Source organism: Echinops telfairi, unplaced genomic scaffold (genome assembly GCF_000313985.2).
Source record: "Echinops telfairi isolate 266 unplaced genomic scaffold, ASM31398v2 ScPeMD7_3;HRSCAF=10, whole genome shotgun sequence".
Classification (NCBI taxonomy): Eukaryota; Metazoa; Chordata; class Mammalia; order Afrosoricida; family Tenrecidae; genus Echinops; species Echinops telfairi.
This window is the reverse complement of record NW_022103899.1, coordinates 28,556,462-28,567,486: the sequence shown is the minus strand read 5'-3', so window position 1 is coordinate 28,567,486 and position 11,025 is coordinate 28,556,462.

Sequence of the window (11,025 nt, the reverse complement as noted above, 5' to 3'; positions counted from 1 at the left end):
AACCAACATTTAACCTGTTTTTGAACCAAGAAAACCACACATACACTTGAGTTTTGCCTATAGCTCTATCCGTGTAAGCTGTGTTCAACATCACAAGAGTTTCTGCAGCATTTTTCCCAAGCAGGAAACAAAATTTCACAGCCGCACACTGTTCTCTTAAATCAGCCATCACCAAAAACAAGGTTCCAGTGAAACTGCTTTTATGAAAAAATTCCCTGTGACCAGAGAGAACCTTCCCAGATGACAGCACTAGGTGCACTAACTCAAGTGAGTTGCTTGGTGCTTTCCTAGTGGGAAAATGTTTTGGTTTGTTTGGTGGGGAGGGTTGCTCCCTCATGTACAACTCTTTTTAGAAGCGGTTTGACTATGCAAGTGTTAAGTGATATGGGAATGTTATATCAAGAAAACTACTAAAAAGGAAACAAAGAAAGAAAGAAACCAAACTGGACCTATGGTTACCATGGATGAAGGAGGAAGAGTTTTTGCTTAGTGAGCATTGAGTTCATGTTCATGGTGGTGGAACCATTTGGAGAGGGATAACAATAACGGTTGCACAACACGAAGAGTATATTCAATGGCATTGAATTATACATGTCAAAGTTGTTTAATCAGTGAATGTTTTGTTGTGTGTATTGATATATTCAATCATTTTATTGGGGGCTCATACAACTCTTTTCACAATTCATACATACATCAATTGTATAAAGCACATTCGTATATTTGTTACCCTCATCATTCTCAAAACATTTGCTCTCCATGTAAGCCCCTGGCATTAGCTCCTCATTTTTCTCCCTCCTTCCCTGCTTCCCCTTCCCTCATGAACCCTTGATAATTTATAAATTATTATTTTGTCATATCTTACAGTGTCCGACGTCTCTCTTCACCCACTTTGTTGTGTCTATATTTGCCAAAATGAAAACACAAAAGCAAAACATGAATAACAAGAAGTATGGGGAGCAAGGAAATGTTCCAAAATTGATTGTGGTGAAGATTGCACAACTTAAAATAAATAAGTAAGATTGTACAACTCTTTTTGATATTGTTAAACTATTGAATTGTATGATATATGCAGTGCCAATAAAATTATTTTATAAATGAATACATAGATAAATAAATAAAATGACAATGTACGCCTCCTTTCCCACAATCCAAGGGGGTCTTCACTACTCAAAGCCTTAGACTCCTGGTTCCCTTCCCTTCCCCGCACTTCATGACTTTTTTCCAGCGTCTAGAAGACTGGTATTTTCGGTTAACTTATCTCTGAGGAATTTCTCTGGTTTCTCAGAACTCCTGTCAGTGTGATTCTACAGGTCCTGAATCTTCTGTATCTCAGAAGCAGCGGACTTCACACAGTACGTAACATCAAACCAAGCTTCCCCTATTTCATCTCAGAGCAGGTATAGTACTATCCTGCCAGGACTCCAAGATGATAAGATTTTCATTAACAGTTAATATATATTGGATACTCATTATGTATGTATCAGGCGCTGGGCAAGTTCTGTATACACTATACCACATTTAAACTTTACAACCTTCCTATACTCAGATAGTATTATTACCCACCATGTTTTTCTGACAACCTCAATGATGTTCTCTTCTGCGAATATTCCACATACCCTCCACTTTAGATGGTCGGCGCTGGAAGTGCATGGTCCAGGAGCACAACGCTAGTCAGTGTTGGAGGCAGGATGAAATCCTAGGAAATCTTGATCAGCTTCTTTTCCTTCTTCGTTGACTTCAAAGAGGCAATGTGAAGAGTAAGGTGGTTTGGGAGCCAGAGTGCCAGAACTCAGATTCCAGCTCCTCCTTTACAGTCGCACAATCTGGAGCAAGTGATTGGACTTTCCTTATATGGTTTTGGGGATGTTTGAACTCATTAATTCACATAACAAGCTCCCATCCCCGTCGGACAGGGCAAGATATGACAAAATACCAATTTATAAACTATCAAGGGCTCATGAGGGAGGGGGGGCGGGGAGGGAGGGGAAAAATGAGGACCTAATATCGGGGGTTTAAGTGGAGAGAAAATGTTTTGAGAATGATGTACAAATGCGCTTTACACAATTGATGTGTGTATGGATTGCGATAACAGTTGTATGAGCCCCTAATAAAATGTTTAAAAAAACAACAAAAAAAAAACCCAACAAGCTCCCATCCCAGTGATTGGTGCATAGCAAGCACTCAGTGAATGAACTTGGCTATTATTGTTGTCCAGGCCTTGGTAAGGCCCTACTAAGTGGTTTGTCTCAGTTATGTAGTGCTGAATAATACCTCCAGTGGAGAAATACCACAAGCGGAGAGCTTTAACCACATAAAATTATTTTTTCATAGTTTAGGACCACGGGCATAGAATGTTGGGATTTATAACACATATTTTTTGAGAGACACAGTTCAATCCAGAGTCTGGTCCCACATCATCCCTCCAATTTATCTCTAGTTTATTTCCACAGCTATAGCTCTAGTCTGGGCCCTGTCCTTAGCACTTATTTATCTTAAAATATTTTTTTTGGAAAACAATTTCGTTAGCACCCCATCCACCTGTCATACAATTAAAAAACTTCTTTCTTTTCTTTGGCTTTCAAGAACAGACTTATAAACCCTAAAGCTACGATGAGAGCTAAGCCTACTCATCTTTGCTTTAGGGTAGATGTTGACAGTTTGGTCTCATAAGGTTGATGGCTTAAGGGAGCATATTAGTCATGGTTGCTTTGTAGTTGCCGAGTTGTGTCTATTGTAGCACTCACAACTCTTGTTCCTTTTTCTTGGCTATTTCTTAGTGTCTTCATTTACCTTGGCCAAGTGCTGCTTATTTCACCCATGTTTAGTATGCTTTTCTGTCCTCCAAAATAGCAAGTGTCTACGATGGAGAAAGTAATTCCTTCTCCCTCATCTGTTTTTGACATTATGATAGTGGGACCGTGCAATATTTGTCCTCCTTTTTTGGTGATTGGCTTATTTTATTTTATGAAGCACAATGTCCTCCAGATTCATCATTGCATGTAAGTACCACATTTTTTATCCATTCATCCATTGAGGGACGCTTACATTTTCACATATGTTTGCTATTGTGAATAATGCTCCCATGAACATAGGTGCTTGTATCTATTCGTATCACTGCGCTTACATTTTTAGAGTTGTATATACCTGAGAGTGCGAGTGCTAGATCTTAAGGTATTTCTATTTTTTAGAATAGAATTTTTTCGAAAATTGTGATTTGGGTAAAAGTTTATGGAGAAAATTAGCTTTCCATTGAGTAATGTATGCATCTTTTGTTTCATAACATTGGTTGCAATTCCCTAGGTGTCCCAGGGCTCTTCCTACTCCGTCTCTGAGATCTCCGTTTCCATAAGTCCTTCCTTCTTGCTCCTTGCTGCCTTCTGAGCTTTGTTTTGGGGCAAATGCTGCCCTTTGATTTCCTACGGTTAATGGAGTCTGTTCAAGGGGCCTGCCTGTTGTCTGGTTACAAGGTGATCCCTAGGGTGGGTTCAGTTCTAGGTCTGAAGAGTATCTAAGGGCCACAGTCTCTAGAGTTCCACCAATCTTCATCATACCAGTAAGTCTGATCTTGTTTATGATTTTGAATTTCATTCTACATTGTTCTCTGATTCTTCCAGGACCTACTGTGGTCCTAATCACAGTGGTCAATAGTATTTCAATAAGCAGCAATGGAGGTGGGCATATCTGACCTCCTCTGGCTTCCCTAGTGCCATGAGGCTGGGGACAGGCATCCCTCTGCACTCCATCTTTCTTTACCTATTCTGACACCAGCTGTTCCTCCCATGCTACTCTACATCTGAGTTCTGTAATTCATTGCAATGGGCACATGGAATCCACAGACCAGGCTCATGGTTTAAGGGGCTTATTAAGAAAGTTGATAGAGAACCACACGTCAGCATTGGCAGCCAAGTCTCTCTCCAATTCTCAGCCTCTCAGTCGCACGATAGCCAAGTCTCTTTCTGGTTCTTTATTTCTCAGCCATATGGTCCCTTGGCCTTTGCTTCTATGGGCCAGGAAACCAGCCCCCTCTCACTCTGTCCCACAGTTCCATAGTCGTGGGCCAGATGAAGGAAAGCACCTCATAGTCTCAGCACGGTTCCTCTGAGTCTCTGTATGCCAGTCTCTGAGGCCTCTAGTTTTGGTGGCCTCTGCCACTTCAGAAGGAGGTCTTGGGTAAGCTCTTCCAAGGTTTGGGGCTTTGTCCCTTCTCTTCAAAAATGGCTCATCCTTATAGCCAGGGAGGTGGTAAAGAAAATGGACCGATCCCCTCTACCAGTATTCACACTCCCTGTTGGCAGTCTCGCCCAGTTATTTGGTGGAACTAGAGACTGGGTGGAAGAGCAGTATTAAGAAATTACACTCCACCACAAGTAGTAATCTAGTGGCATAGTTGTTACATTTGGGGCTGTGATCCACAAAGTCAGCAGTTTGAAATGACCAGTCACTCCACAGGAGAAAGACGAGGCTTTCTACTCCCATAAATAGTTATCATCTCAGAAATCCACAGGGGCAGTTCTACCCCTCATGGTCATGAAGTCGATGATGACAGTGCGTTTGACAAGTAGGAACCAGGCATCATCTAGTTCTGGTCTCAAGGTACTGGAGCCTGTGATTTGCAAGGTCCACTAGTCCTTTGAACCACTTGTTTTCTTGAATCTTTCATTATCTTTGCTCCTCCTTATTCTGTGCAGAAAGAAACATTTTAGATGTTGTATCTCAGATGGCTGCTTTCTAGGTTTTAAGACCCCAGTGGCTACTCATCACAGTAGGATGTAGAACTTTGTCTTTTTTGAGCTGTCTTAGATTATGCCTTTTGATTTAGCTGTTCCCGAAGACTGTCCCCCAAGTCTAGGAATTCTTCCTTCAAAGTGTTTGGTTATAGCTACGAAGTTTTCATAACTTTGCCTCCTGTTTGCTCAGCTATGTACGTGGATATGTTTACAGCACAAACACTTTTGCAGAAATACTCTCTTCCAACCCTACATCTGTTTGCAAATGTAGTCCTGTTCCCCTAGCTATCGCAGTTCAGCTTACATTTCTGTCTATGCACTACCCACTGGTAGATTACTGTTAATTTCTGATATTGCAGGACTGGGCATATGATCGATTGACTTTCACTGTCAGTAACTTTGTGCACCTCTCAGGGTCTTCCTTTGCCTCAGTGATATTGTGCTGGCCTCCCCTTATGATACATCTCTTTTCCTGTCACCCAAATTAATGAGTGTTTAATGATTTTCCCTCCTCTCCTCCCCTTCCCTAGTAATCATCAAAAAAAAGTTTCTTTCTGTAATTTTTAAAAGAAGGTGTAAGTCTTTTACTAACTTTTTATAATAGGGGTCTCATGCAATATTTGTCATTGTGTGATTGAGTCATTGTTACTATTTAAGGTTGCATAGGATTCCATTGTGTGTATGAACCATGTGCTTGTTTATCCATTCATCTATTGATGGGCACTTAGATTATTTACATCTTTCTGTCTTTGTAAACAAGGCTACAGTGAACATGGGAGTGTACTTATTGTGTCCCAGCTCTTATTTCTTTAGGGTGTGTAGCTAGAAGTGGGACTGCCGGATCATGTGGTATTTCTCTTTCTAACTGTTTGAGGAAGCACCATACGTCTTCCATAGAGGTTATGCCATTTTACAATTCTCCCCGGAATCTATTAGAGTTCCAGCCCCGCCATAACCTTGCCAGAATTTATTGTTTTGTACTTTTTGTGTGTGATCATTGTCATTTTACAAGGATGAGATAGTATCTCACTGTAATTTTGGTTTGAATATCTCTAAAGGCTAATGATTGCTAGCATTTTTTTTCATGTATTTATTTGTCAGCTGCCTGACATCCTGTTTAGTGAAATGTCTATTCATACCCTTTGCCAATCTTTTTACTTTATTGTCTACTTTGTTGTTGTTGAAGTTTTCCATATAATTTAGAAACTTATGAGCTATGCTGTGGCCAAAGATTATTTCCCTCATCAGTAGGTTCTCTTTTGACTTTCTTGGTAAAATTTTTTGATAAGTATAAGTTTTAACTTTGAGGCAGCCCTAGCTATATAATGCATCTTCTTTTCATGCATTTTTAGCTTTGTTTGATAGGCTATTTATGCTGAAAATTAGTTTGCCTAGTTTTGGCTTATGTTACCTTCCCAACACTTTATTGGCTTTAATTTTAGCTTTAGGAGCCCGAACTTAACACTTCTGAGTGTTGTTCTGTTTTGTATTTCTTTCTCCTTTGATTTTTATGAGTTCCTCTTTTTGATGCCTGGGAACTTCTTTTACTGCTGCTTCCTATTTGTTGGAATTGTGGAGTTAAGCTTTTGTTTTGGCTTTTTTTTCCTTTCTTTCTTTTAAAAAATAATTTTAAAAATTTTATAAACAGTCTTATTGTTACTTAATTTGCATAGCATACACTTCAATAGTTCAACCACTTCAAAGAGAATTGTACAGTCATTACCATATCAATTTTAGAACATCATGGTATTAATGTTTAGGTCTCCGATCCATTTTGAGTTAGCTCTTGTGCATGGTGTAAGGTATAGATCTTAATTAATTTGCTCACATTTGAACATTCAGTTTTGCCAGCACTATTTGCTAATGCGACTATTTCTTTCCCGATGAATAGACTTGGAAAATTAGCTGTCCATAGACAGGTTCGTAATTATATTCCATTGGTTTATGTGTCTGCCACTGAATCAATAGCAGGCTGTTTTGATTGACTGTGACTGTCGTGTAAGTCTTGATATCGGGAAGTATGAGACTTCCTATTTGTTCTCCAATATTGCTTTAGCTATTCAGGGCCTCCTTTCCATGTACAGCTGGAGATTAGTTTCCCATCTCATTAAATAATACCGATGGAGTCTGGACCAGGATTGCATCATATCTATAGATTACTTTTGGTAGTATTGATATTTTCATAATGTTAAGTCTTTCAATCCATGAGCAGATTATATTTTTTCTTGAACATATACTTTTCCTTGTATAAGTCATTTACATCCCTTGTTAGGTTTATTTCTAGATATTTTGTCCTTTGGGGGGCTGTGTAAACAGTATTGTTTTCTTGATTTGCTTTTCATTTTGGAATCCTCCTTGCTAGTGTAAAGGAACCATGCTATTTTTTTCAATGTGTGTATGTGTGTGTTGACCTTGTACCCTGCTATTTTTGCTTAATTTTCCTATTGATTCCAATAGCTTTCTTGTAGAGTCTGGAATTTTCTATGTATGTGCTCATGTCATCTGTGAATAAGGACAGTTTTACTTCTTCCTTTCATTTCTTTTTCTTTCCTTTTCTTACCTTATTGACCTAGCTAGAACTTCCAGGACAATATTGAATATGAAGTGACAAAGGTATTCTTGTCCCTTTCCTATTTTCAAGGGACTGGCTCTCTAGCTTTCTCTGTTGAGAAGAATGTTGTTTTCCCACATACGCCATTAATTATGTAAATTCTTCTTTTGCTGACAGTTTTTATCAGGAAAGGATGTTAAACTTGATCAAATGCCTTTTCTCCATCAACTGAGACGATAGTATGATTCTTTTCCTTTGTTTTATTTATGTGGTGGATCCCACTGTTTGATTTTCTAATGTTGAACCATTCTTGTATCCTTAATATGAATCCTACTTACTCAGCATGTGCTATTTTTTTGATATGTGGTTGATGAGAAATTTATGTCTATATTCACAAGGGATATTGATCTTAACTTTCTTATTCGGTGGTGTCCTTGCCTGGCTTTGGTATAACATTTATGTTGGCTTGATAGAATGAATTCGGAAGCATTCATTCCTTTTTATGTTGTGGAATAATTTGAGCAAAATAGGTGTCAACTTTTCTCAGAAAGTTTGGTGGAATTCTCCAGTGAAGCTGTCTGTGCTGAGGCTGTTTTGTTGTTGAGATTTTTAATGCCATCTTCAATTTTCTTCTTTCATATTATCTCTGTTTAAATGGTTGACCTCTATTTGGATTAGTTTTGGTAGTAGTGTGTTTCTAGGAATCTATCTATTTGTCTAGGTTCGCATGCTTGTTGGGGTCTAATTTTAATAATATCCTGTTATTATCTCAGTTGGTTCTGTTGTTATGTCACCTATCTCATTCCTCCCTTTCATATTTTCATCTTCTCATATTGTCCATTGTCACTTGTCCAGTGTTTTGTCAATTTTGTAGATTCTCTCAAAGATCTACTTTTTTTTTTGCTGCATGGATAACTTCCGGTCTTTTCAATTCTCCCGAGTGTTGTTCTGTTTGATTTTCCTTCTCCTCTGATTTTCATGAGTTCCTCTCGTTGGGGACTTCTTTTGCTGCTGGTTCCTATTTGTTGGAGTTGTGGAGTTAAGCTATTGCTTTGGTCTTTTTCTTTCTCTACCTTTTTAAAAAATAATTTTTATTAATTTTATAAACAGTTTTATTGGCACATAATCTACATAGCATGCACTTCAATAGTTCGATCGTTCAATCATATCAAGGAGAATTGTCCAATCATTACCATATCAATTTTAGAACACTCCCACCCTGATGGCTAAATTGCCTTTAAAAGAAGCTACGCAATCACAGTCAACCTAATACTCTCTCTCCGCTCCCATCTTCATTTCCCACTCCCTAAATCCCCTTCCCTGCCATCACCTACTCCCACCCCTGCATCCCCTACCAACCCCTGTACCAATTATTGTCCCTATGCATCCACTCTTCCTGTGGGTCACAAACTGGGAAACTCAACAGAAACTATGAAAACCAAATCCAAAATAAGGTGGTAAAGATAAAATAATAATACAAAGACCAAAATACAAATAATGAGTAAGAAAGAAAAGACCCTCATCAACATTACAAAAGCCAAGAAGAAATTTCTGTCAAGGAACAGTCAAGAGAAACCTGCACACAGAACCAACCCAGGTCGAACCCATGGGGAGGTCATCTGTCCGAGCATCGAGTTTGATTCAGCACATTCAAGATTGCAATAGTGTCTGCCTGGCAGCAGGCTGTTGGAGACGCTTGCCTGTGGCTAGAGGGAATCTACCAGCGGCTCAGTCTGAGCAGACTCTGCACATGGGTTCTTTTCTTTCCTCTTCTTTTGTGTGCATTTCAAAAAATGAGAACATTTCCTCTGAACACTGCTTTTGCTTTATGTATTAGTCTGGGTAGACTAGAGAAACAAATCTCTGGACACACATATGTGTATAAGAAAGAGATTTATCTACAAGAACAATTGAACATTGAGAAAACATCCCAGCCCAGTCAAGATCAAGTCCATAAGTCCGATATTAGCCCTTATGTCCTCCAAGGAGGAAATACCAGAATTCCCAGAATCCTTAGGGGAAGGCTATGCCCACACAGAAGGCTCATTGGCTATGACCTGATTGACAGACCAGACTCCACCCCTACACATTTAATCCTTAAATTGACTATTATGTAACTACCACACTGTATTCGAAAGGTTTTCGTATGCTGTGTTTTCATTCTTATTTGGTTCTAAGAAGTTTAAAATTTTATTTTTAATTTTTTCCATTATCCAATGGTTTTTGTTATTCAGTTTCCATGTCTTAATATTTTCCTTGTTCTTCCGATTATGGACTTCTAGATCCGTAGCATTATGATCAGAGAAGATGTTTTGTACTATTTTTTGTGTTTTTAAAAAATGTATGGACGGAAAAAAAAAGGATGGATGCTTGTTTGTGGCCTAAAACATGGTCTATTCTGGGCAGTGATCCTTGTGCGTGGAAGACAGAATGCAGACGCTGCTGCTGTTGGGTGGTGTGTTCTGACTATGCCCCTGAGGTCGAGTGGGTTTATTGTGCTATTTACAGCTTGGGTTCTGGGTTGAATTATTTTGTTCCCAGTTTTTCTATATGAGTTTACACATTGCAGGGAAATTAATCATCCGCTTACAGGTTTACAGGCCATTTCCATGCTCAGAGCCTCCAGTGGCTCCTTTTTGCAAACTTTATCAGATCCAAATTCCACAGCGTGGCCTTCAGGTGTGTTTCCCCAAATTCTTTCGTTTCGTTTCCTCATTCCCTCCCTACCCAGCCCCTCTTCAGACAGCTTCCAACTCCGTGTCTGCGAGTCAATTCTGAGTCATAACCGCCCTGCAGGACAGGCTGGAGCGGCCCATGTGGGCTGCCGAGACGAAGTCTTTATGGGCATAGAAACCCTCACCTTCCTCCCAGAGCAGCTGCTGGTGTCACACTGCTGGCCTTGCCGTTGGTAGCCCAGCACCTAACCCATTATACCACCATCATTCCTTGTAGACATTTTACCACGTGATTTTAAAATGTTTTCTAAACTATGACTTGGCTGGGCTTTTTTCAGTCATTTAAATCTCTTCAAAAAGTCTCCCTGTGTTCTCTAGCTAAGTAAGCTTATGCAGTCGATTAACCTTGCTGTAACTGCCCTTCTAAGAAAGGAACCCTAGTGGTGCCTAAGTAGTTAAATGCTCATTGCTAACCTAAAGGTTGGTGATTCGGAACCACCGCTGCTCCCGGGACAAAGATGTGCCAGCCTGATTTTGTAGGATTTCCAGCCTTAGACCTGCCCCATCGGATCGCTGCGAGTCGGAATGGACTTAGAAGCAGTGGGCTTGGTGTGGTTTTTCTCTTCGAAGAAGCCTCTGATGAGCTCCACTCAAGTTCTATCACGCCAGTTGACTCCTAAACCTGTCTGGAAGTGCTCTGCTTGTGCGCACTTGCTTGTCCGTGCTTAGCGCTTCTGTGGATTCTTGAGTTCTCAGCAGTTTGCAGTCCCTCAAGGCCGAGATGCTAGTTTCTCTTCCTCTTCAACCTTTCCCTCCTCGTGCTGAAGGCAAATGCTTCGGAAATGCTGCTGAGTGATTGACGGCGTGAAACAGCCGGTGCACGGTGCACGTGAGAAAAGTCTGTTAGCGGCAAATGAAGTCATGCGCCACCGGCCCTTCGGCTCCTTTCAGTAGCAGATAACGAGGCGTTCTGGAGCGTTGCACTAAATTAGGGAGGATTTTTAAAATGAGGCAGATCTCTGCCTCCAACAAACAGAGCATCCTTTCAACGGCAGCCAAGAAAGCTGATCTC